The sequence below is a fragment of the Python bivittatus genome, unplaced genomic scaffold, assembly GCF_059951505.1.
Source record: "Python bivittatus isolate LINGU-HERP-01145 unplaced genomic scaffold, Pbiv_v1 ctg000980_np1212, whole genome shotgun sequence".
Taxonomy (NCBI): Eukaryota; Metazoa; Chordata; class Lepidosauria; order Squamata; family Pythonidae; genus Python; species Python bivittatus.
The window spans coordinates 42,608,460-42,635,358 of NW_028277125.1; the positions used below are offsets into that span (position 1 = coordinate 42,608,460).

Consider the following 26,899-nt stretch of genomic DNA (forward strand, 5'->3'; position numbering starts at 1 on the left):
TGGTTGCCCTCTGAAGTCAGCCCTTCAAGGAAGACCAGACTAGGAAATCAAAATCATGGAGGCCAATACTACTTTTATTATAAAGTTAAAGTAAAAGAAGCTTGCAAGTCTGAATGCACTTTCCCCCTCCTTCCCTTTATCTTCATGAGAATTAGGGAGGGTCTTGTCTAAGACATTTTCTCAGGTTACAGTTCTGCCCCAACTCTTTTCTTTTATCTGACTGTTGTCTTGGTAGTGGGTCTTCCTCCTGCCCACAAAGTCATTCCTTCTGCCCATTACAGCTGAACACCTTCCCAAGCATGCATTAACTCCCTATAGCTGCTTCACTCACTCTTAATAACTTTCCCTTTGTATAGGGGAATAATAATAGGTTCTTCCAATGTTAGACATGAATTCAATCTTCACACAAACAAGTTGCACAGACACTCCATAAGTAAAAATATTTATATAACAACCAGTTCACATTAAGAATGGATTAGTGCAATGCACTTTTCATGGGGCTGCCCTTGAAGAGCTTCCAGAAGCTGTAGCTGATTTAAAATGCAGCAGCATGGGTAATTATGTGCACTCCTCAGTTGGTGCATATTACACCTCTGCTCTGCAAGCTGCACTAATTACCAGTATGTGCTCCAGGTTCAATTCAAGGTGCTGGTAGTTATCTATAAAGCCCTTCATGGCTTCAGGCTGGGTTATTTAAGGGAGTGCCTCTCCCTGATTTTGTCTACCTGTCCCATCAGATCTGGCAGGTGGGGTATGCTATTAATCCCATCTATTAAAGAGCACCATCTGGCAGGACCCCAGAAGACAGCCTTTTCTGTCATGGCATGTGCTCTTTGGGACACCATCACCCTGGAGATTAGGTGAGCCCCCAACCCTGTTGGCGTTCGTCAGGCCTTGAAAACCTGCCCATGTCACCGGGCATGGGGTCAGAACACATGGGAGATGGTTATGCTGATGCTTGTGGGTTTTATCACAGCTGCCAATTATGTATTTATTGTTATGTTTCTGTTATGTTATGTTTTTAATTGTTGTTCACTGCCCAGAGTTATGATGTTGAGATATGCAGCCATATAAATTGAAATAAATTAATAAAAAGATATGTTAATTAGAATGAAGGAAAGCTATTTATTCCTATGTACTGTAACGCACACTGAGAAGCTACACATCTTTATGCATAAATCACTCAGAACTATTCAGCTCCATTTCTCAAAAATGCTTCATCTTCACATAATTGCCTTGTATGTTATGTTGTAATAAAACTTTTAGGCAACATTAAAAACGTAAGAGTTCTGTACTTTGTGGGGATATTGTTCTTTTGCAGTTTATGAATCATAGATCAGAGCTGTTTTAGGAAATCTTCATCCAGTTAAACTTGTAGGTCTTTAGTTCTGGAAAGAAATATCTGCAATAGCTCAGCATAGTAACATGGAACACAGTTTATTGCAAAGAGGCAAGAAACAATCCAGTTTCCATTACATGATAAATAGTTTTTTTATCAAGGAAATTCTATGTATCAGAATGCTTCCTGATAAATACATTTGTAGATAAGTCACCAAAAATACATACATCTGAGGAGTGGGACACAGGACCTTTGCACCTATACTATACATATTATCTTAGAATTATTTTAGAAGTTCATCAATATAGGATCACAGATTCCCCTTCCTTGAACTATATGCAGCCTAAAAACCAGAAACAGTCATGTGTTTGAATTTAAAATACTAAAGGTTATTCAAAAAAATAAAATAATAACTTTTACACATACCAAATGCTTGTCAACATCTGGGACTCTCATTTCATACTTTCCTCCTGTTAAAGAAGCTCAGGAATGTTGGCTGGCTGTTCACATGTATTTTGGAGCCTTATGCTGGACTAAAATTACCCAAAAACTCATGCTCAAAAGTTTCATCCCATTTGCATTTTTGTTCAGGATGAGTGGCCCAGCTGGGAAAGAATAATTGAATTATCAGTCTGTGTGACTACCAGTGTGCTCTTGCGAATAATTGAATTAAGAAGGGATGCAAGCCTGCCTCTCCTAAAGAGATAGTGGAAATTTGCACTGAATAGTTAATTAAAAGTCTCAACCCTGTGCATAAACTATGGGTCTACAAATCTGCAAGACTAATAATTTTTCACTTTTTCTTTCTGTGGGAAAGGCTCAGTGCTAAACAGACTTCATTCCTGCTGGCATTTCTCCAACCATCAATCAAGCTGATATGAGAGGGAAAAAGAAGGGATCTAGACTGAAGCCAGAAATCTGGGTTGCCATCATTTACTCTCTTAGCTTACCCAGAAAAGAAATATTTGAAACTCATAGATAATAATTAAATCAAATTATTCAAAGGAGGGGGGGTTTCCCCGCAAAGAAGCTCATACCACTGCAACCTTGAGTATAATTACTATGCAGCCCTTCTAAGAGTAGCATTTTCTACTTCATTGATTCTACTTCATTTGGGGATTCTCTACAGTAAAGTATACATATATAGTTGGGTGCCCTTCTCCAAGGAATCTGCCCACATCTCTGGTATCAGTAGGAAAAATGGCATCTAAGAAAAAAGACTCTAACTTCTTTGTCCAGTCCAAAAGGTATGCAAATCTGTCAGAAAATGATCTGCAAAATGCTTTTGCAAACATATAACAGCAATATTTTCATGTTTAAAAGGCAAGGTTACTATTATAAGCATCAGCTTTTAGTAGGCAAGATGAAGGAATTCTTTTTACACTATTTAATCTAATTATTGATGAAATAGAAGCAAATTGACAATTGTTTCATTTTGCTTCCAAATTAAGTAATATTTTATAAGCAGCTCATGAAATTAAACATTGTTATCACAGAGCACCTGGGCACCCATATATGCCATGGAGGATTTCTGGAAAAGAATGAATACTTTAAAAATACTCTCACAAACATATTACATGTTTCTATTGTTTACTAGGGTAAAACTATTTCAATATATTATTCTTAAAGTGGTTTATTTATTTGTTTGTTTGTTTGTTTATTTGTTGAATTTATATAGCCACCCATCTCACATATGTGACTCTCACACAATTAAAATAGCAAAAGCAAAAAACTGTCAAAACAATTATAACAAAACCATTAAAAACAATTACAACAATTAAAAACTATAAATAGAAAACACAGGAGAATGCAATTAGAATCTTACACACAATACAGCCATTTTGCAGGCCCCATATTTCCTTGGGATCCCCAGGCCTGATGGCAAAACCAAGTTTTCAGGGCCTTCTGGAAGGCCAGTAGGGTCAGGGCTCATCTCTTCTCAGTGGGGATGATGTTCCAAAGGGTGCCACAGCAGAAAAGTCTCTCCTCTTGGATCCCATTACATGAAACTCCTTCGGAGATGGTAACCATAACATACCCCTCCTGCCAGGCCTGATGGGACAGATGGATGTACCCAAGAAGAGGTGGTTCCTCAAATAATATAGGGCTTTAAAGGTCATAACCAGCACCTTGGTAAATTCCTGGATCCAGAAGGCCCCAAAACCCAAACCAACACCCACTGTCTTGTCAGGGTTGAGCCGAAGCCTGTTGTTCCCCACCCACCACCACCTCAGCTTAAAATATTGTAATGCTTTAAGTGATCAGCAACTTGACAAAACACTTCGTTCCAAAATATTAATAGGTAAGTGCTTCACCTGTAATATATGCTGAATTTAATTTGATCTAAAACCTTCACTCAGTTTAAAAGTTTAAGCCCATTCACTCATAAATCACCCTAAACTACTTCCTGCACCTTTAGACCTAAAGTGGCTATATGCTTCTCCTTCCTATACTCCATTCCCACCCTTTCTTCTTTTGTAGCTGTCAGTAATCCAACAGGAGTGGAGACCACTATTCAACAGTTTAGTGTAGCTGCCTGGCTTACCAGAAGCCCTGCTCATTGCTTCTTTGGAATGGCAGTTAAAAGAACAGAGAGCACAGACCCATCCATAGACATAGACATGTGGCCAACGTAAATCAGTCTTCTTTATCCAAATGTTACCTCTTTCCAACCTAATGAAAATTGCTGCAATTTTGTAATATAAATTTTAAAGGATAAATACTCCCTTGTATATATATTTTTAGAAGAAGATAAAAATGCTGCTCATGTTCATTTCAGTTCATTTATTTATTTGGAATTATACCCTGTTAATATTTCTCAAAGTGGCTTTAAGCAGCAAGTAACATTGGCCCCTCTCCCAGCAACACTTGTTAATGTGACTGCACAAACACAGACAGCCTAGCAATTCTTGCTTTTGTACCTGATGGATGGGGCTAGAGCATGCTGCATTCTTAGACGAACGCATTGGCCCAATATCCTTTCTAACAGGAAACGAGGGGAAACTCAGTGACTCCTGATATTAATCTTTGCTACCCTGTAAGAACTTTACCAGCCCATGGCAGCTTTTTACTTAAAACATTAGTTCCCATTCATGGATTCCAAGATGTTCTCAACTACAGATTCCTTTATCCCAACTATTAGTCATAATGGTTGGGGATGGTAGCTGCACTTTACCAATACCAGGAGACCTAATGACAGAATTTTTGCCCTAAAGAATCAGGTTTTTAATCTGAGTGTGTTTACCACTCCATTTTCATCGCTAGAAGTAAGAATAGCCTCTACTCTATATCTTTTATCAGCTTTGACTCTGACCTATTCTGTCTATAAAGTGTTAGCTTTGCTTCAGTCATCCATACCCTGGTGTCATCCTGCTTGGACTATTTCAATTACATGCTGCTACTTTTGAAAATAGCACAGAAACATCTCTTAGTTCCAAATACAGCTGCACGATTGCTAAATGGGACTGGGAATTATAAGCACATCACAGCATGCTTGTCCCTTTTTACCACCTTCTAGCCCATTTCTGGGCCTTCATAGTATTAGACCAGAAAAATTAAAGGACACGTTTGTTCCCTTTGCAACTGAATGCCCTCATCTGGAAATCTATCACTGTCCTTGCAAACAGTGGTGTTAAGTCATATGAAGATCCTTTTACTTTTCCAAATGTTTCAGTCTGGCTTAGATCTAAGCTGCTTTTTAATGCAATAGATTTTGTGCTATTATAAACTTCTGTTGTTTTTATTGCTCTTAATTTGTAAATTGTTTTGTTTCTTGGTATAACCTCCACCCCCGAAAAAAACCTTTGCTAAATGGCAACCTATAAATATTGTAGGTAAAGTAAGCAACAATAATATAGCTCTTGTTCTTTTTGCCGCCAATAGTACTAAAATGTCATGTCCCAAAGGTTTTTGCCCAATGCAGACATAATTGATTAATGTGATATCCTTGTGATTATGGTTGCAGAAGTAACTGTCAACCATCAATCAATAAACATAATCATAACACGTTTGTTGGGGGGGGGCAAGACAGATGAAATAAGGGGACATAATTAATTGGTGTGTAAAATTCACCAGCAGAGAAAATCCTTTTGATGGGCAAAAAGGATTAGATTAAAAATACTATGTCACCTACTTTTATTTTTAGTAGGTAGAAGATTGATAAAAGCATCAGAGACCATTTATAGTCATGTATAGTAAAAAGAAGGAGATCATAAGTTGAGGTCAATGAGGTATAGGGAAGGAAATTTAAAACTACTTCTGCTTGACCATTGAAGGAAGCTTTCTAGTGGAACTCCTTTAAGTTTCCACCCCAACAAACAGAAATAAATTTTATAATGGGGCTCAAAACTCTGTCCAACTCTCCAAAAACTGAACAGAACAGGACCAAATTGGTGCAGAGGAAGAGGCTGGCTGAGTGCATCTCATTGGATAAAACTATGTTGCTTTCTCTTCTACCAGCATTTTGAGCTTGGCCATTGTGGGTGGATTTCAAGCTCATTTTGTTTGGCTTGGTTTTTTAGTGACTCTCACAAGCCTGCTATTTGTCTGCCTCTGCTTTAAATGGTCTTCCTATGAAAATGGCTGGGTTCATACATTAAAGTAAGCCTGCTTTTTTTTAAATCATGGTTCGCTGAACAAGCCATAGTGGGCTGCCTTATATGTACTGCCAATTCATGTATATAATCATCAAACAACAGTGAATTTATATATCACACTAAACCAAAAATGAAACAAATGATATTACATGATGAGAAATAGAAAATTCTAAGTTCTTAGGAGCCTAATGCTAACCTTGGGAAACACTATTTCAGCTCTATAATAATATTCTAAGCGTAAAACATTTTTCTTACCCTTTTACAGTTTAAATGCAATGGCTTCTATTAATCTCAGCATAGCTTCAACCAAGTATTATGCATCTCCAGCCATAGCAATTTTATTGTTTGAAGGAATGCAATATAAGTAGCTAGAGAGGAATATGGAGCAGGGAAATGTTCATAACTGGGAAAGGAATATGCCAAAACTGCACCGTAACAGTTTATTTTCTTTCTCTCTCTCTCTCTCTCTCTCTCTCTCTCTCTCTCTCTCTCTCAGAACATATCATGAGAAATGCTGCACAGAATAAATAGGAATTGGAATTAAAATTTCTGGAAGAAACATCAACAACCTGAAACATGCTGATGATACCACTTTGATAGTTGGAAGTGAGGAAGATTTGTAAGGAATCTCTTGTTGAACACAAAGTGCCAAAGCCAGACTGTTGTTTAATATTAAAAACAACAACAACAAAGATTGTGTCAACAGGCACCACCTACCTAATTCAAAGAGGAAGATGAAGTATAAACTTACTTTATCTTCTTTTTAATAAATATAAAAACTAATACAAACTAAAAAGAAAAAAAAGAAAAAATAGGCACAGAAAAGAGAAAATAGAAAGAAAAATAGAAAAGAAAGAAAAAATAAGAACATAGTAAAGAAAAAGAAAATATATAAAGAACTTCCCCCTTCTTCACAAGTATAAACAATTTTAGTAACTTATCACCTTCTCTTAAAATACAACAAATAATCTCTTCTTCCCATATTCCCAAAAGAAAAGAAATAAAGAACTTCCCCCTTCTTCACAAGTATAAACAATTTTAGTAACTTATCACCTTCTCTTAAAATACAACAAATAATCTCTTCTTCCCATATTCCCAAAAGAAAAGAAATAAAGAACTTCCCCCTTCTTCACAAGTATAAACAATTTTAGTAACTTATCACCTTCTCTTAAAATACAACAAATAATCTCTTCTTCCCATATTCCATTTCTTATCTTTAAACACATCCTTAAAGCCTTCTCATTTCAGCAAAAGTCCATTAAGGGTTACTAGACCTAGCAACATATCTATTTTAACCTTGATCAAATAAACCAACTTTATATTCCTTCCTTTTACTTCTAACAATCTTGATCTTTAGCCCCATCATATAATGTCATAGAACTTGATTTCATTTTTTCTTTGTCCCTTCTCACAAAATTCTTCAAAGCTTTAACAACCACAAAGTCCAAAGTTTTAGAAGATATGGACTTTGGTGAGAACTTTATAACATCAGTTAAATCATTTTATATCTCACAGAAAGCACCAATTATTGTCAATGGAGAGTTAATGAAACCATGTGAGATACAAAAAGGCACAAGACAAGGATGTCCACTACCCCCACTATCTTGGTCTTGGAAGTTTTAAATAGAGATATAAGACAAGATGAGAGGATAATGGGAGTTAAAATCAAGAAAGAGACATATAAATTGAGAGCCTTTGCAGATGATCTGGTGTTGGTGCTAGAAGATCCTCTGAAAGGGATAGAAATACTAATGAGAAAATTAAAGAAATTTAGTGCACTAGCTGGATTTAAGGTTAATAAACAAAAGACAAATATGCCAACAAAAAATATGAAGATACAAGACCAAATAGAATTGATGAATAAAACAGGTTTTAAGATTGAAAAAAATATTTGGGTGTTAATTTGACAAATATGAATTGTATCTTGTTCCAGAATAATTATTTAAGACATGGAATGAAATTAAGAAAGATATGTTAAGATGGGAGAAATTACAACTATCATTGTTGGGAAGAATCTCTATGATAAAAATGAATGTCTTACCTAGGATGCTATTTTTGTTTCAGACAATACTGATTGTGACTACTGATTTACCATTTAAGCAGTGGCAGAAGGATATAACTAAATTTATCTGGCAAGGTAAAAAATTGTAAGTGAAATATAAGGTATTGCAAGATGCTAAAGAAAGAGGAGGTTTAGCCTTGCCTGATTTCAAATTGTACTTTGCCGCTTGTGGTTTAGTTTGGTTGAGAGAAAGGGTGTTGCTGAGAAATAGCAGATTATTGAAATTGGAAGGACATGAATTGAGATTTGGGTGGCATGGCTATTTATGGTATGATAAAGTTAAGGTTAATGTGGATTTTAAGAATCACTTTATTAGACATGCCATCTTGAGAATTTGGAATAGATATAAGCCTAGACTATGTCCAAGAATACCTCTATGGTTATCTCCACAAGAAGCATTTTATAGGAAAAAAATGGTAACTAAGCAGAAATGGTTAACTTATGGCAATATCCTTGATATTCATCAAGGAGAAATTAAAATAAAATCAAGAGAGGATTTGACATCACAAGGACATTCATGCCACTGGTTTTCATATGTACAACTTTTAAAGTTCATAACAAGATATATGGTTTTGAACAAAACAAAGCTGTTTTTAAAACTGAATTGTGTGCCAGTGATGAACATCTTATTGCTAAAACGTATAAGCTTTTGTTGAGATTTGAAACAGAAGATGAACAAGTTCGAAAATTTTGGACATAATATACAAATGGAACAATGGGAAAATATGTGGATGAAAGGGTTAAAATTTACATTGTGTTAATAATTTGAAGGAGAATTTCTATAAAATGATGTACAGATGGTATTTGTCACCAGAAATATTATCAAAAATGTACAAAGGGGTTTCAATGTTGGAAATGTGAACAACAAGAAGGGACTTATTATCATCTTTGGTGGACATGTAATAAGGCTAAAACATTTTGGACCCAAATTCATATATTAATTCAGAACATTTTGAAGGTTAATATACAGTTAGAACCCGAGACTTTCCTTTTGGGACTGATGGATAAACAATTGGAAAAGCTCATGGAGCTTGTTTTTATATACGATAACTGCAGCTAGACTTTTATATGCTCAAAGGTGGAAAGACTCAACACCACCCACAAAGGAAGAATGGATGGTGATGATGGAGTTTGCTGAGATGGCAAAACTGACAGCTTTGCTTAGAGAAGAAACACTGACTAATTTTAATGCCAATTGGAAGCCCCTTTTGGACTTTTTGCAGGAGACAGAAAAAAATTAAATTATGATATATGGATTTGATGATTAGTTAAAATAATAGGTTATACAAAATATGTATGTTAAGATGTAGTTTTAGAGTAAGAGGTTATTATATGATTTATCTATATCTGCTATGTAAGAAGTCGGAAGTCATTCTTTTTGTAATTTTTCCTTTCTTCCCTTTTCTTTACTTTCCATCACTTTTTTATTCTTTTTTTATTTCTAACTCTTTCTCTCTTTGATTATTTGTTCTTGTTTGCTTTTATCTTTATGCTTTTTAAAACTTAATAAAGTTCTTATTTAAAAAAAAAGTTTTAACAAGCCTCTTTTGTAAATCCAGTATAGGAAAATTATACAGGTCACTCTCTTAGTTTGTTATTTGTATATCCCTTTTAATTATTAAGACATCAGCCGGTTTCTTTTATATGTCCAGTGTAGCATCTTTTTCCATATTATTCTTGTAGCCTGTTATTTTTAAAATCCACTTTCAGATCAGTCTCAATCTTGTCAGATAAAACTTGTTCCTCTTCCATAACATCTTTTAAACACAGTCTATCTATATAGGCAGACATTCTTAAAATTAACTTCTGGGTCCATTGTTCAAAAATATCCTTCAGTATGTCCAATGTTAAAATATTTTGCTTCATTCTGTATTAGTAAGTCAAATTTAAGCATTTTTCTCTTTAATTGTAATTTTTAGTTCCTTCTGGTTTCCTGTAGTGTCCAACCTTCAAAGTCTCCTCCTATTATGTTTTTTTGAAAAAACAGAATTCAAAACAGAAGCATATTCCCATGGGAAGGCTTCTTATAACTAATTTCAAAGTCTTATTTCAAGTCCATCTGGACCCTTAGTCCCTTTGTAACTTTCCAAAATCAAACTTCTGATGACCCTTTTGCTGTTTATTTAAAAAAAAAAATTAAGTCCTTAAACTCGTACTTAAAACTTTTTTCACTAAGGATTGATGGAAACTCACCCAGTATTTTCAGACTTGTCAATTCAAAGGTTCCTAATAGCTAAAAAGCAGTTAACAAGCAATTTCCAAAAGTGATTAGAAAAGGAAGTATGCGAACCCACTGTCCTTAAAGGTGCCAACCGTGGTTTGAACAAGATGGCTATTCCCTCATCTCCCAGGTCTTTAAACCCGCCAGAGGCCACTGTCTTGAGATCTCCTCACAAGGAGCAACTGTATGGAGCACTTGTAGGTAACCTCAAATCCTCTCCTTATCCGGAGAGGAATTTCAAAAAGCTGGTCTACTTGCCGGCTCTTCATTCCACCGTGGTCATCAGCTCTGCTTTTAGCAGAGCCATCTTCAGTATGCCATTTCTCCCCCAGAAGTCCCACTTAGGCTCAGAAGTTCATAGGGATGGAAATTCTAGCCATAAAATAGACATATCTGCTGCTTGGGAGAAAAATATGAGAAATCTAGGCAAAATATTAACTTGCTGATATATTACACTGACATGATATAAACTGTCAAGACCACAGTTTTCCTCACTGTACCATAAAGCTTTGAAAGCTGGAGGATCAGAAAGGCTGAATGAATGGAGATTACTGGATAAACCTGTTGAGAATATTTTGGCTTGTAGAAAGAACAAATCATTTAATACTAGAAGAAGTGAAACCAGACTCCTCACTGGAAGTGCTAATAATGAAGGTAATGCTTAAATATTTGGGACACAGTGTGTAACACCAAGAGTCAATGGAGAAAACTCTGAGACTTAGAAAAATCAAGGGCAACCAAAAAAGAGGCCAACAGAAGGGACAAGATAGATATTACCAGTGATGACAAAAGCATGAGCTTACAAGAATTCAAAGAAGCAGTTACTGAAAGACTCCTGGTGAACTGATGTCTATCATGTCACAAAAAGTCAGAAGTGACTGAACAACAACAATGTAAACTGAAAATGCTGAATATCTGGGAATGCTGGAACATCTACAGATCTTAGGAATCAAACCAGCAGTTCAAAATGATTTTCTGAGACTTTATTCAAGGCTTAGCATGTTCATAAACACAGTACCAACATATATGTTTCTTATACTGTATGTTTCTCATTCTGTGTATCATTTAAGCCATGCCATAAATGCTTTAATATAATAACAGCAAATTCAAATATTTCTTACAGCATCATTTGTTCATTTCAAAACAAGCTTCCCATGCCTTAGGATGCAGAATAAATCAGGAAGCCAGATATTTATAGTATTTAGCCTGAAGCATGGACTAAAATCAGCAACTAACTGCCCCAGCATTCTTTCACACATTGGAAAGTAGACAGAGGATGATCTAAATAAGGAAGCTCTTGAGACCAGTTTAATTATGAGAGATGAGGAGTGTACAATTCCTTTCTTATGGATCTTTGTACTTTGCTGTAAACACATACATATTTGCACTAAAGCTCTATTCAAACATATGGAAAATAAGCCAAATAAATCTGTGGAGATGGATTGATCCACATGGCCAAACTGGACAAAAAGTGCAGTTTGTACATAGGCATCTTTGGGCAAAAATTAGCAATGAATATGGGGGGTATATTGGAGAGTAGGTATAGCCCTTATCTATGAGTTTTTATTGTATTCACTTGAAGAAGCCCTGGAACAGAATATGTCTCCCATATACACTTGCTACTTATTTATAGCTGTGTAATTACAGTATGAAAACCTTTACCAGGGTTCTTCAAATTATATGTATAACTATTCCAGGACAACATCACACTTAGGCTGCAATCCTATACTCATTTAGTGGGAGTTCCATGCAATTCATTGTGACTTATATTTGAGCAGACAGTGTAAGACTGCATTTCTAATTTTATTTCTAAATGCAATATTTCATACTGCTCCCTTAATTTTGTGTTTATTATCACAAAATATTGCCTTAAATAAAATAAAATAAAATAAAAAAGTAAATCATGCATTGAAATGCTTTATTCATTTAAATGCCTAAATATTATTCTGATTCACAGATTTACAATCCTCAGTGCACAGACCACAAAGCACCATTTAAATCAGTAGGGTTTACTTTTGCTTAAACATGCCTAAGACTATCTTCTTTAGTTCTGTAAGAATAACAAATGGTCTTAAAGCATATTGACAGATCAGAAAAGTTTGTTTGTTTCTACACCACTCTTTTTCATATTTTTATACAACTTAGTGAGGGAGAGATTGAGGGAAATGTACACTAACAAACACTGATCGCTGTAAAAAAGCATAAGGAGTCCACAACTCTATTCAGCTGTGCTCATATAATGAATAAATCTCAATACATAATTTTTGCAGTAGGAAACCTTTTTTTATCTCTGTAAATTCTTCATGTAATTCAGAACCCTGGAGGGTAGTAATTGTCTAGGGAACCTCCAGGATGGAAAAAGCTCCCCACAGCAGGAACGTTTTCAATAAAGCAGGAACCAGGAGGCAACAGGAAACATGGGGAGGGCTTAGCATATAGCCCCCACCAACTTGTTTGTACTTATGTTTATCCATTGCACAAAGTACAAGAGTGTGAACTCTATTTTTTTGCATTTATATTCCAGCTTAGCAAGATAATTGCTGGATCAGAATAAAGGTTAACTGAACCCACAGATCTCCTCCCTTTCTGAGGAGATGATAACATTTGAAAATTATTTATTTATAATATTCATAAACTACCTTAACTATCAGGCTCTGGTGGGATACAAGGCAATAAGAAAGAGTTAAAACAAAAAATATTAAGACATATTTATGTCGAGAAAGTGTCAGGAACAAAAGGACATCCAGGGGCACCCATTCTTCAGGAAAGATGTATCCAAGAACCTGAGCTTTACCTTCAAAACACTCTTCTGAAACACAGAGTTTTAAAAATTATTTTAATACAAACCTATTTCACAGAAGGCTAACCAGGATGTCTAAAAGATATGTAGTATGTGGAAAAGGTGATCCCTAATACAATCACACTTCTTTGAAAGTACAACTATTTCTTGATGCAGGACCCCTACTGTAGCTATATTTCATTTTACACTCCCTAACCTGTCTTCCTTTGTTTCCTCAGGTTGTCTCAGACTTCCCCACCATCACTTTCTGCCACCTCAATAGTTCTTGGTCCTTCCCTCTTTGCAGGGTTTTTTTCGCTGCTCCCAGTACCATCCCCCATGTTCTCCCAGTTGCCTCACTGCTACCTTCAAGCCCCTTCATCCTAGCTGGGGCCATTGCAAAATGATGTACTAGTTTCCAACCACCTGTCATCCTTATTTTTTAAGAGTGTCTTTGCATCACATAGCAGCTGGTTGTAGACCAGATCTTCCCTTTGAGGAGATACGTTGTGTTGATTGAGCACTGTAGTATGCAACCGCCCCAGTGCCTGGCTGGTCTTGCTGATCCTGGAGTCAATTTCTTTGTCCAAAGACCCATCACTCAAGATGATGCTTCCCAAGTACTTGAAGCTGGTTACATTTATCAGCTGGGTGTGGTCAACGTTGATTTTTGGTTCTATGGGTTGGTATTTGGCATGGGCTGGTAAGGTACTTGCAATGGATGGCATGAGCGGGGAAGATTCTGGCATGGAACTTCAAGGTTGTCAGGAGGGGGGAGAGAGATTCCAGGGCAAGCGCCTCCTCAGCCCGCAGCAGGACAGTGGGAAGACGAAGAGGAGGAGGCTGGCCCCTCCCTAGAGTCTCACGGGTTATAGCCACTGGTTGCTTTAGCATAGGTTTAGTCTGGAGAGATTTTGTCTATTAGGTACAAGCTAATAAAGGAACTGAACTGTACTGGGTTGCCTTGTTACTGTTCTTGGGCTGAATCTGACAGTACTACAGTCTTGTTCAGGCTGATAGTTAGGCTGAAGAGCATAGCAGCATCTGAGAATTTGTTCAGCATCAACTGTAGATCATTGTCTTTGTGCACTAGGAGCACATGTCATAAGCAAAGAGGGTTTCTTGCATGACTGTATGGAGGCACTTTGTCCGTGCATTCAATAGTGCCTCTGAATATTTAGCTGCAAGCCATGGATTGGCCTGTTCTCCAGGAGCTTCATGGGATGTAGCTAATGATTTGTTAAAGCCACAATTAAATTACATTTTGTGAAGTTATCCAAGGAAACAGCCTTTTTTTTTTAGAAAGATAAGTCAGACTGCTTTTTCTACTGTTAAGGTATCAATTAAATGTAATTAGTAGCAATGCTAGTATTATGTGCTTGAAGATAAAACCGACTTCCTTTGCCCTCCCAGCTTTTTTGCAGTGCCACCTCTGCTGCAACTTGCAACATCAGGGGTCCTGAAACTTTTTTATTTTCTTCTGATCTGTAATAAGAGGCTTCACACTGAGTCCTGAAAGCACTTTAAATGAGTCACAATTTCTTAGCAGAGTCAAATTAATTTGTTTTTAAAAGGCATAAAGATTTTAAGGCAAGAAATCCTTCCTACATCTGCAGATGTGGGTGATGTTAGAAGCTGAAGAAGAAAAGTGATGGTATCATTTGTCAAGTTCCTCAAACCACAAGGAAAATGCTAGAACAATACAGCTATTGGATATGGTAGTCTATGTATTAGCACACAGTCAAAATGGTGATACACTTGGAGCACAGAAAAATATAAAAACAAAACTGCAGCTATTTCCATTCCAAGCTGGAAAAGTATTTCTTCCAGAACCGGTGCAGTGTGCTGACTGAGCGGTAAAAGGTGGAGTTGTGAGGTCCCCAACTTGAATGTCATCTCAGCCACAAAAATACTAGGTGATCTAAGCATGCCACAATTTCTCAGTGTTATAATGCTAACAATATTGAGCTATCTCAGAAAGACATATGATTGCCAGGAGCTACTATGTATCATTTCGATATATATACACCTCCCTGTCTACTTGTAGCCTGAAGTGCTACGTTACTGGAAAGGTTGTACAGTGGTATTGAGGTAAGTCTATCCTCTAGATAAAACCAACAGTACTTCTTGATTAAGAATCTTGTGCATATTACTGCTGCTGTTTATGAGCTTTGGAGGTATCTTATCATATGCTGTAGAACCCATTAGATTCTTCACAAGTGAATATTCTACCAATTTTCACAACTATCATCCTTCATTTCATCTACCCTCCAGTATCTTCTCCGCCATCACAACGTTCTTTATTTACAGATATTGTTAACATTAATAGTTGAATTTGTGGCATGCTCAAGAACCAGGTGTTATAGCAGAGCAAAAAAAGGTGCTAAGTTTACTCACTAAGTTACTTGAGGTCTAAATAAATCAGGGCTGCAGAACTGTAAATAACAGGGAAAGGGAGAAAGCCCATAAAGAAAGCTAATAAAAGGAATGGCAAACACTCTAAATCTCTTGTTTCTAGGGAGGCAGTGGGAATTCTAGATAAGAGACTAGGGTAATGAGAAGAAACAAACTTAATCCAGGTGAGATGTAGCTATTGTTCATTGGAGATTCTGGAAAATTGGAATAACAACAGACTTTTGTGAGTATGGTTTACTCAATTAATTGCCACTGTTGGAACTGTTTGCTGATTGTATAATTTAAATACCAATGCTCTAATTTTTTGTTCTAAATCACCATTTTGGTTTATGAGAGCCAGAAGGTTTATGAGAGCCAGAAGTAATCACCTGTTCACTGGAATCTTTCTCCTTACTATAAAAGGCCACTGCCATCAAAAGTCCTGTGAGAAGTTTCCTTAAAGAGAGAGGAAGGCAGGTAGGCAGGCAACCACTAACCAAGAAGTCTCTCTGTTGGACTCTTCCCTCCATCCCTCTAACTTACAGGACCAATGTCACTGATAGTCTTCTGGGTAGGATTCTAGAAATTCTTAGATTTTTTTTTTAAACCCACCATTTACTGTGTTTTTATGCCTATTGATCTTACTTGTAAACTTCATCAGTAGGATTTGAATCCTGAAAGTAGAATGGCAGTAACAGTAAAATAAAACAATAATAATAGAGATCAGCTGGTTGAAGAAGACTGTTTAAGATTTATTGCAATAGATAAATGGATATGGAATAAGATATTACTGTATTCAAATGCTGGCCAAAATTCTGCTTATAAAAAGAAAAGGATTTGGACCATTTTTAGAGAATGGGAGCTATTGGTTTCTACAACAGTTATATTTAATTTAGGCAGCAAATCTATACACATAGAGGACTTTTATGCAAACAAGCATACATGACTTTCATGTAGAGAGTCATTCCAACAAGATAGATTTTTTGAGCCAAGATAATATAACTTCTTTCCCTCTGAATTGCATCTGAAACAATACCCTTCTGTTATTCCAGAATTAGAAAGGAGACAAAATCCAAACTGCCCCCATTTCCAGCATTTGCTTTAGGTTTTATTTCTGTATCTGACAACATACTTTCATGTTTTTCTCAATAGAATCATTTAACATTGCTATTCTAAAAACAGCCCCATGTAGAATACATTACTATTGTCTAGTTTAGAATAGAAATGTAAAATTTCTAGACTTTTTGATACAAAGGAAAAAAAAATCCCTGGATCTTTTCAGGGGAGAAAGCCACTACTGTATTTTGTGGCTAGGCACCTTTACCTACTAGGTTGCAGAAGGTGGCACTTACTGAATTTGGCTGATCTTTAAAGTGGGGCAGATCTGATTATCACTCTGACGGGAAACCACTAGTCTAGGACTTTGAAAAAAATTCTCAGAAGAAGGCAATGTGAAACTACTTCAGTACTGTTGCCAAGAAAACAACATGAATATGCCCATGTTATACCCAAGACAGAGCTTGACTCAAGAGAAATGACCCTTTACTTTTATCAATCTACAGTAAATTCACTCTGTTATGTTAAGAAGATAAAATGCAGATAGCTTGATGCATTCATAAAATCATTGTATGTGGCTTGCTAGATATGTAGCAATCCTTTAAAGTCAGGTTGGAAAGAGAGCAGAAACAGATTTAATAACTTCTATAAACTTAAGAGTCCACAAGCCAAGAATCTTAATCAATCCTTCCTTGTGAAAGTGGCAGTGCCTGTTGAAGGTGACACATGCATCTTTGTCTTGCAAGTTCTGCATGTCCTCAAGAAGCTGTCACAATTTTTGTAGTAAAGTCTTGTTGTACAATGTTAAATGTTTAAAAGTAAAAATGTTTCAGGATCTGAATACCTAATCTTATACATTGTATTCATCATTCTAAATAAAATATTTTGTAATTCACATTTTTTTAATAACAATGAAGCAGCAATGAATACCAATAAAATTCTGGATCTCCCCTACTCAACCTTCACATCTCTAGCTGGCTGCATTACTACTTCTTGAATAATGTAGGCTAGGTCTAGCCTTATTCCAATTAAGGTCACAGCTGCCACACAAGCTAGACTGGAAAAAAATTCTCCTGGCTACCAACATCACCCTGTAACTGCACAGATTTCACTGAATCTCCAAACCAAAAACTGGAGTGTCCATCTACAAGGAATTCAAGGAATGTCTTGCAAAGATCTGGCAAAGTATATAACCACAAGAAATTGTACAAGTCTAAGCACTGAAGATGTTACCTAGCTGAGTGTGATGGAATGTTGTTATGAAGGCCACGCTCAGGGAGATAAGCATTTCCTTAGCCTCCAGCAGGAGCGTGGGAAGTTTAAGAAGATGAGACTGGCACCACCCTAAGGAATTCATGGTGTTGTGGCTTGCTGGCTTGGGAACTTAGGTTCAGTCTGGAGAGATTTCTGTCTTGAGGTGGAAGCTAATAAACGCAACAGAACTGTATTTGCACTGTCTCGTGGAGTTCTTTGGGCTGAACCTGACACTGGGTAACGAAATGTTTTCAAGAAAACAACCAAGCTCAGAGAACCCCAAGGATAATAATTTTATTAGAGATTGCAATTAAATAAAAACTAACTACAAAAATATAAGAGTAAAAAAAATGTAGAAAAAAAGTATATAAAGAAGTAACTTCCCCCTTCATCACAAGTATAAACAATTCTAGTAACTTATCACCATCTCTCAGAATACAGCAAATGCTCTCTTCTTCCCATATCTCATCTCTTAACTATAAACAAAATTCAAAAAGCTTGTCATTCATTCTTTATCAGCAAAGTCCATTAGGGGTTACCAGAGATAACTACATATCTATTTTAACCTTGATCAAATAAGCCAACTCTATGTTCCTTCCCTGTACTTTTAACAATCTTGGTTTCTAATCCCTGCAAATAATGTCCTACAACTTGATTTCTTTTCATTTTTTCTTTGTCCCTTCTCAGAGAATCCTTCAAAACTTAACAGATCTTTTGTACATCCAATAAAAAAATATTATTCAAATCATTCTTCTGGTTTGATATTTGTATATCCCCTTTAAATATTAAGACATCAACCAGTTTCATTTGTATGTCCAGTTTATCATCTTTTTCCATATCATTCTTCTAACTTTCATATTTAAATCTACACTCAAATCAATTTCAGTCTTATCCAGTATAGCTTATTCCTCTTCTGCGACATCATTAACACACCATCTATCTATAGTCTAGCTCGCCTTGGCCTCACCAGAAGTTTTTCTAGAAGTTGTACAAGTCTAAAGGCTTTGATTTAAATGTACAAGTTGCAGCAAAGCAGGTCTTCATTTGGCCCGAGCAGGAGATTCTTGAGAGTTCTTCTTTGAAAGCCATCACAGAACAAAGTAGAATATAAATATGAACAACTATGTTTCTGACAATGCACTGGATCTAGGTAATCATGCTTACAAAAGAAACAGCAAAAATAGTGGAACTTCAATTAGTCAAGACTAACATGTTCCATTGGTGTCAGTGGGTGTAATCTAAGCTGACAAAATATTAAAATAGCAGAATTTGAATACTATTTTATAGTTCATCTTATCCGTATTCAACTATCCAACTCATAGTCTTGCCAGCATTTTATACATAGGTTTTCTGCTGTTAGTAAATCAGTTATAGACCACTGACGTTTAATGAAGATAAGCTTTATTTTGTGTATATTTCAATATAGTTTTGATTTTAATTTGAGGAATAATTTACTATAATAGATCTTTATAAGAAACCAGAAACTAATTAATTAACATCAAGTTTAGAAGCTCACAAGGTGTTTTAGATGAAAAGCAATTCTACTGTCAAAACAGCTTTAGAATTAAAATTGCTATGACTTTTCCAGGGTACACTGTATGCATTTACTATGGATGAGAACTAAATCATATAAAAAATCATTTGGCTTTCCCTCTTTCCTCCCATCATCCCTTGCTGCTCTTAATTTTGATAGTAAATTGGCCATCATCTCAGCTGTATTAAATTCTCAGGTGCTCAGCCCCTAATGCAGAGAGAAGGGACTTGTTTGTGTATGCATCATTATCTGAATCAGTAATAACAGCTGATAATTGGATTCCTATGTATTTCCATGTACATGGCAGCAAAACTAATACCATAACACTTTTTAAAGTAGAATTAGATTGTAATCCATTTAATTCATACAATGGGAGAAAAACAAATGTGTAGTCTAAAGCAATAACCCTTTAAAAATAAATTAGTAATCGGTTTGTTATATCTAGCTATTGCAAAACTTTCTGATTCTTTTTAAATGCTAACACTTGTTGCGGTCATCATTTGTTGATATTTAAAACTGTTAAACCACCCTTCCTAATGTGGTGCTCAAGACAGTAAATAATGAAAAATAGGGTCTGCGAACCAAGGCCTATAATTTTGGGGGGTAACATCTTTCTGGGTAACAGTCTGTCTCTTTCACTGTTTCCAAGCCACTTTCAAAAATTATATAATGTACATGGTGAAAACAAAACTTTGAGCCAAATAAAAACCAAATATTTTTTATTGTGTTTAGTCTTCCTAGCTTCACAAATTAAAAAAAAACAAACAGATAAATGAATAATTCTAGATGTTATCCTTGCTAGATATAAGGTTCTATTTACAATAAAATATTTTATAAAAAAAGACAATAATGGTCTTAATAATTTTTCAAGCTCTGGTATTATTGCTTGTTTGTCTTAATCACTGAATGTGGTTATCAACTGAAGCTATCCAAAAAAGCACCCTGAAGGCTAATTACTCACCGGGCCCTCATTTCTCAGCTTACCCTGGCTTGTTCTCACATGCCAAAGCACACAAATGATTTCTGCATGCAAAAGAGGAAGGACTCTGACCACATCATCAGCATTACAACCCTAACAGTTTAGGACAGAGAAATCATGAAGGACAGGAAAGAACTGGATTCGGTTCTTTTGGCATCAGCACCGAACTCCAAGGAGAAAACTGCAGTTTCATTAGCAAATATTGGAACAAACAAGAAGATATCCTAAAGTCTTTTTCGTAACTTTAGTGCCAAGAAGGAAGTTGTTGAGTTTCTGGAGGGTTGGAGAACTTATTCAAAGGCTTGATAGCAAGCAGCATATGCAAATTTTCCATTTAACATTACTACAGGATTACTTTGAACCTCAGTATTTCTTGAAGAATCAATGGCTTTTGCTGATATAGTCTAAATCTTCTTCCTCATTCTTTCTCCTATACACTTATACATCAATGTCTGAATTTCTGAATGGAACTAAGCTGGCAATAAAAACATACTGTATTATTAATGCAAAAAAAAAACAAAAACAATGAGGTTTTCCCTATTATAGAAGGCTTGTTTCAGTGCTTATGCCTTTTTGCTAGAGCAAGAGATAAAAAAAACCCCTCTTTTGTGTCCAAAGTTCCCACAAGTCATTTTGTCTATGTTCTTCTACACACAAACGCTCTAAAGTCATAAAGAGAATGGGATAATTGCCAGTGAAGACATTCATTCCACAGTGCAGTTGCCAAATGTAAACACAGATTCCTGATGTACTCTAATGATCCATCATTAATCAATTACAGCTAATTGGGCATTACTCATATCCCTGCACATATATTCTCAGAGGCCGGATAGTCTCAATTATAAAGCAGTCCTGGTTCTAGCAGCTTGAGGTTTTCTCGCAGCAGTTGCAGACAAGAAGTCATGTTCTTGTGTAACAGTTCATCAGTTAAGTGCTCCTTAACAAACCCATAGTATGCACAGAGCCAGTCTGTGGGGCATTTTAAAGTCCACTTGCCAAAGAGGGGGAGTGCCTCTGTGTGCAGCAACGTAGGGATACATCCATAAGTAGCTGGCACCTACTCAGTTAACCATCTAGCCGCAGTCTTTTTTCAATCCTTTCCTTACAAAGGGATAGGCAAGAGAAATAGGGTGTGCAAGGAGACAGTGTGTTGATGAATAACAGGAGACAGGCACAGAGAGACAGCTATGACAGAAGAGACGCCAAACCAGAATCAGACAAGGAGGAGCTGACCTGCTGATCTGTAGCCCAATCCTGGAAGCCCTCATAGCCACTCTTTGCCACCAACTACAGTCCTGCTTCTCAGTAAAATGCCAGGAGAAACATGAGCACAACGTTAATGATGATGAGAAAAAGCAGAATGACAAAGACCACCACACGTTGAGTGTCCGGGTTCATATTGCACCGGAGGAATGTGTGAAGAGCACTCCATCGGTGCCTGCTCTGATGAGATCCCTTCGCCATGCTCAGAACAGCCTTGGCCCTAGAAAAGCAATATCTTAGCAGATTAGCAGCTGCACTGCCTCTAGAAGGAAAGCCAAGGAAGGGGAGCTACAAAGAATAGAGTCATTCTGCAGCTTTCAGAAAGCAAAACCTAATCAATTCCCTGCAGCCATTATTATTATTATTATAAACTTTCAAGCATAATGCATGCACATGCTGGAACGCTGTCTTCCCTTTCCAAAAAATTCTTCTTATCTTTGTTATCTCAGCAAATCATCAGCTTTCCATTTTATCTTCCAGAAAGCAGCTGCCTCATAGCATTAGCTGAGTGAAACTCCTGTAGCAGGAAGCCTCCGTGTGCTGGAACTCAGCAATCTCAGCAGCGAGACTGGCTTCCCAAAGAGCTCATCAGCTATTTGCTAAGCACTGTAACTAGGATACAGGCAATCCTTAGCAACCGGAGAAGGGGTGAGCATGAGGCTTTCCAGGAGAGCTGCAGAAATGGATGTGACAGATCATTCTCACAATATATCTATACACACACACATGAGATACACATAAATTGCCAGATACTTTTCTGCAGATGTAGATAGCCGAAAATATATTGCAGCTGAAACAATAAGAAGCCTTTGGTACCTTGCCATGCCATTTATTATGGCATGAATATCCATGGATTATGCTTCATTAGATCCATTTGATTAAGTGAATCATATTCTTCAAAAGTTTAACAATACCCAAAAGAAGACTGTGAGTTTTAGCAAATAATTCATGCAAGTACTCAGAAAAATATCAGTGGCCAGAAGATAAAAGCAAACTGAATCTCTGATATCACAACTATGACTGGAATTTTTTTCTTACAAGTCATATTTGGAAGTTGCCTGATGAAGTGCAAGATCAGAATTTGTGCACAACTAAAGTATTTTGAGGAATAATTAATCACAATAACAGCACAAACATGGCAGAGGAAAGACAAATAAACACCATACCACATGATCAAATTCATCCACAGATGATGTTTTAAATGCTTGTCCTTGAGAGGCCATTTCTGTTCTTGGGCAATTAATCTGGACTGACAGATCTCTTCTCTCCCCTACAAACTTAATTTACTTTCTGCTCATAAATCTTTATGAATCCTTTCTAAAGTTATCTATATTTGAGAATTAAAGCAGGAGGTAGAGTTTTGTGATGAATGGGACCAATACTAGCATGGATCTAGTTGTGTGGAAAGAATGCTTGTGGCTTATAAAATAGCACAAAAAATGGGGGCAGTCTTAGTATGCAGTTGTCCTCCTCTCCCTCACCCCACTCAGGCCAAGTAGATGTTCACTTAATAGGAGGCTTGTAGGAAAGTATTTTACTTCTTCCAAACTAATTAACAAGCATGTAGCGATTTGTGCAATCTCTCCCAGGACTAATTGTGTGTGTGGTAAGGGGATGCTTATCTTCTCCCTCCCCACATCAGCATGACTGAAAGTAAAATCCCCTTCCTTCTGTAATTTGAGAAGAAAGTTCCCATTTGACCCACTGGGAATTTTCTTTTTTAGTTAGTATTATTTATGCTGGTTTCAGTCATGTTGAAGAGAGAAAAAATACACCTGCCCTATTCATTCACAACGATCCTGACAAGGATCCTTTAGTTGAGTACCAATACTTGGGTACCAATAATTGGGGAGAGAAGAAGTGAACACCTAGTTTGAGTCCATGTCCTACCTCTTTAATCTGTTGCATACTTTCTAATGTCTTAATCTGGTCCTGGTAACAAACAGATGACTGATGAAAATAATGTATAACTATTTTAGCTATCCTGAGAGGCCCAGTGGTATTTTGGTGACCAAATTAAACTTCTGGATCACTTTTAAAGTTACTTCATATATTTCATGTAGAGAATAATACAAAGCCCAAAGCCCTCCAGTAAAAATACAGAGATAAAACAAGTTACAAAGAGAATTCATAAAAAACATGATTATAAAAGAAATTACAGATCCAGGAATATTTGACTGAGATTCCTAAATAACATTGAGTAAATTCAGCAGACACCTGACTGAGAGTGGCCTTAGCTCATAAGCAGCTGAATCCTACAGCACATTCATGAATTGAAAGAAACTGAATTGTACCCCAAATCACCAAATGCTTTTTTTGCCTGATTTATTTTTTAATCTTTGTAGATTTGCTTTAAGTATGGAACTCTGTAAAGATTTTCATTATCTATTGGTCAACAAAACAGTTTGCTCTCAGGTGAACGTGTTCAGTATTACAATAAGGTACAGCTGCATCTGGGTATGAAATGTAACAATAACATGCAAATATGTTTGCATGGTTCAAGAAAAAAGAAAATCAGAGGCAAGAGTGCATCAAATTTGAACCCTAATTTTTAGCTACTGGTTGTATGCTAACACAAACTTCTGTATGTGTTACATTATTGCTTGTCTGTTTTGTTACTTATCAAATTGCAAGTAATATTTTTTTTATTGTATTGGAACTTGCTATACGTATACCACCCACAGATGAGACAGATCACAACCAGATAAACTGAAATTTCTACATACATATTCCCTCTCCCAGTTTATTCCCTTGAACACAGCTGTGAGCACATGTATGGGTTTTCATATCTTTTTAAAAGAATAAAAAGTAAAACCGTAAGTCCAGAATTTCAGAATATTCCATTCCAACATCAATGCTCTGAAATTTCAAGAAAAAGGTTGACATCTTGCTACCACCAATTAGGTTGGAGGACTGATTTCCCCCTTTGCTGAAAGCATCCAGAGAAGTGCCAAAAAGATATTTAGGTCATTTCCTTATTAGCAATTTACTGTACAACTTCTTCATAGCATCACCAAGCCACTGTTGAAGTGAAGTGATATAAAGCCTTTTCACCTTACTGTATTGTGATTTTGCCATGATGATTTAATAACTCTAGAAGGCACTATAAAATACTAGTGTGGAAAGGATCTTACCTTTTCTCTCAGATGAACCATTAAAAAAAATGACACCAACAAATCTTTAGCTCTTCTGGAGGCCTAAGGATAAGGCAAAATGTGCTGTTCTGTCCATTCAATTTGTAAGAAACTAATCTGCTGCTTCATGTAGCCAAGGAATGAAGTCATAGTAATGGTTGGCATGTCAACAGTTTGGAGAAGGTCCTTCCTAGTACATTTTTTTTCTATCAGCAAATATTTTTTAGAAGTCTTCCCTAACATGACATTATTGCTGCTTGTTTTAGAAAAATTACAAATTAGAATGGCAGTGCAGTTATGATTAAGCAGTACTTTGACATAAGTTTGTAATATTTCTCAATTCTTTTTAAAGATTTTTTTCTGAGTTTCTACGACATTTAAAATTTGTCCTGCTAATAAGGCAAACAGTCCCTCATTAACAAATACATGAGTATCAACTGAAAGATATCCATACAAAATAAGCCTCCAATGTGATTATGCCTATTTTGCTGCAGGAAGTGTTTAAATGGGATAAGACAATGCTACACTCAAATCCAGGGTTATTATCCAAGTTCCTGAGGGCTTGGGAGGGAATGCTTCAGGAATGTGGTGGTAGGAGCTGTAGCTGACTATAGCAGCAGCGCGATTATGGATTGGAGACCTTTGTATGCGATGTAAGTGTGCGTATAGCATTAAGTGAGGCTGCAGGATTTAGTCTTTCTTCCAGGGTAGATCATTGCCTTCAAGGCACAGGCCATGAAGATGTAATGGCATGTGGGAATGACCTTGGGAGACAGAAGGAAGAGCCACAGACTAGACAACGGTCAGATAAGAGGCAGCTTAGCCCACGGAAGGAATGGGAGCGTGGCAAATGTCTCAGAAGGGGCCCTCCTTAGTTTCTTGGACTATAAAGGCAACGGGCAGAGGTGTATTTTCAGATTTGCAAGATATAAAGCAACAGAGCCATTACCCCGGTAATACTAGAATCACAGAAGGAGGACCTTGGAAATATATTTTCAACCCCCTGCCCAGCACAGAAATCCTTTACCACAGTATCTCCGACAGTTGGCCATCCACCTCCATCTCCAACAAAGGAGAGTGTACCACTTCCTGACACAGTCTGATCCATTGTTGAACAACTCTTAAGATTAAGAAATGCTTCCTGATGTCCACCTGAAATCTGTATCCTTGTGATTTAAATCCACTTTTTTGTTGTTGTTGTTGTTGTTCTGTTTTCTGGAAGAATTCCAAACAATTCTGTCCCATCTTCTATATGTCAGTCCTTCAGATACCTGAAGACAGATTTCATGTCTCTCTGCAATCTTCTCCAAGCTACACATACCCAATGCCTCCTATTGTTCCTTAAAGGATGTTCCTCCTAAGCTCCTTAGCAGCTTGATTGCTCTCCTCTGGAAACACTCCAGTTTGCCAGTGTCCATCCTAAAATGCAGTGCCCAAACTAGATGCACATTACAGAGAGGAAAGATTACTTTTACCTAACATTATACTTCTACTGAAGCAGCCTAGGACTGCATTTCCTTTTTTAGAAGTTGCATCACATTAGAAACCTATACTAGCTTCTGCCAAACAATGCATTGCTTTACAAACTGACTGCTTAACAATTTGTCCCAATTTTTTGCCTAGTATCAAAATCAAGCTAACCAGTCTGCAGTTACTTAGTTGCATAGAAACAACATTTGTTCTTCTCCTGTCCTCTGACACTGCATCCATCTCATGATTCTTCAAAGATCACAGAAAGGATTTCCAAGATGACATCTGTAGGCTCCCTCAAGTCTCTCAAATATAATTGCTCTAGTTCTGGAAACTTAAACTCATTTATGGTAGCCAGGTGCTCCCTAACCATTTCTTTATTTACCTTGGGTTGCCACTCCCTCCTTTTGCTGATTGTTTTGCTTAAGTTTTAAACACAGGTTGTTTTGAACAAAGTTCCTCTTTGGGAAGAAGAGGCAAAGTAGGAATTGAAGAGCTCTGCCTTCTGGCACTCACCTATTATTATCCTACCATCTACTCTTAGCAGGGGACCAGCCTTTCCTTTTCTTTACTTTACTACTGATATAGTAAAAAGGTCATTTTTTATACTTTTAGCTTTCCTTGAAAGCCTATGTCTCCTTTTGTGTTTTAAGGGTTTTTTTTAACTTTCTTTCTACTGATATACTTGGTAGTATACATCTTTGTGATTCTATTTTTTATACATGTCCCTTTTAACTCTTAGCTAAGTTAAAAGTTCCTTCTGCACCCACAACAGTTTCCTGTTTTTCTTATTGGAATGTGTGCCATGTACTTCCAGTA

General features: G+C 36.6%; 1 protein-coding gene across 2 annotated transcripts in view; it reads right to left on the bottom strand.

The window, feature by feature from the left end:
- Nucleotides 1–26,899, bottom strand: part of ARHGEF4 (Rho guanine nucleotide exchange factor 4) — a 175,324-nt gene that overhangs the window by 19,958 nt on the left and 128,467 nt on the right. The gene's annotated exons all lie outside the window — the stretch shown is intronic.